The following is a 1,429-nucleotide window of genomic DNA, read 5'->3' as shown; positions in this document are numbered from 1 at the left end:
CTGCCAGAGGGATGTCTGATTGCTAGCTTAGGCCCAATCCCCGGGGAGCAGGCCTAAGCCAGCAGGTGGTTGTCCCCTGAGGGGTCCCAGACTGCGAGAGGGCACAGGCTGGGCTGAGGGACCGCCCTACCCCCGAGTGCACAAATTTTTGTGCACCGGGCCTCTAGTTATAGTATAAACCTTATAACATCCTGGTGTCATATTATTGTCTATATTTTACAGTTGAGGAAACTGAAGCTCAGAGAAGTTAAGTAACTTGTCCAAAATTACACCATTACTAAGGGGCAAAGGTAGCATTCGAACCAAGGGGCTCTAGCTCTGGATGCATACTCTTTTTTAAAAAATTAAATCTTTATTGTTCAGATTATTACAGTTGTTCCTCTTTTTTCCCCCCATAGCTCCCCTCCACCCAGTTCCCATCCCACCCTCTGCCCTTACCATCCTCCAATGTCCTTATCCATAGGTGTACAATTTTTTTCAAGTTTCTTCTCGCACCCCCCACACCCCTTTCCCCTGGAGAATTGTCAGTCCACTCCCTTTCTATGCCCCTGACTCTATTATATTCACCAGTTTACTCTGTTCATCAAATTTTTTATTCACTTGATTTTTAGATTCACTTGTTGATATGTATTTGCTGTTCATAATTTTTATCTTTACCTTTTTCTTCTTCCTCTTCTTAAAGAATACCTTTCAGCATTTCATATAATACTGGTTTGGTTGTGATGAACTCCTTTAGCTTTTTCTTATCTGTGAAGCTCTTTATCTGACCTTCAATTCTGAATGATAGTTTTGCTGGGTAAAGTAATCTTGGTTGTAGGTTCTTGGTATTCATCACTTTGAATATTTCTTGCCACTCCCTTCTGGTCTGCAAAGTTTCTGTTGAGAAATCAGCTGACAGTCGTATGGGTACTCCCTTGTAGGTAACTGACTTTTTTCTCTTGCTGCTTTTAAGATTCTCTCTTTGTCTTTTGCTCTTGGCATTTTAATTATGATGTGTCTCGTTGTGGTCCTCTTTGGATTCCTTTTGTTTGGGGTTCTCTGTGCATCCTGGACTTGTAAGTCTATTTCTTTCACCATGGAGGGGAAGTTTTCTGTCATTATTTCTTCAAATAGGTTTTCAATATCTTGCTCTTTCTCTTCTTCTGGCACCCCCATAATTCGGATGTTGGTAACGCTTAAAGTTGTCCCAGAGGCTCCTTACACTATCTTCATATTTTTGGATTCTTTTTGCTTTTTGCTTTTGTGGTTGGGTGTTTTTCGCTTCTTCGTATTTCAAATCTTTGACTTGATTCTTGCGATCCTCTGGTCTGCTATTGGAACTCTGCATAACATCCTTTATTTCAGTCAGTGTATGCTTAATTTCTAGTTGGTCCTTTTTCATAACCTCGAGGGTCTCATTAGATTTCTTGAGGGTCTCACTAAATTTATC

This window comes from Myotis lucifugus, unplaced genomic scaffold (assembly GCF_000147115.1).
Source record: "Myotis lucifugus unplaced genomic scaffold, Myoluc2.0 scaffold_331, whole genome shotgun sequence".
Classification (NCBI taxonomy): Eukaryota; Metazoa; Chordata; class Mammalia; order Chiroptera; family Vespertilionidae; genus Myotis; species Myotis lucifugus.
The sequence above is the reverse complement of the archived record's forward strand: the minus strand, read 5'-3'. Positions refer to the sequence as shown.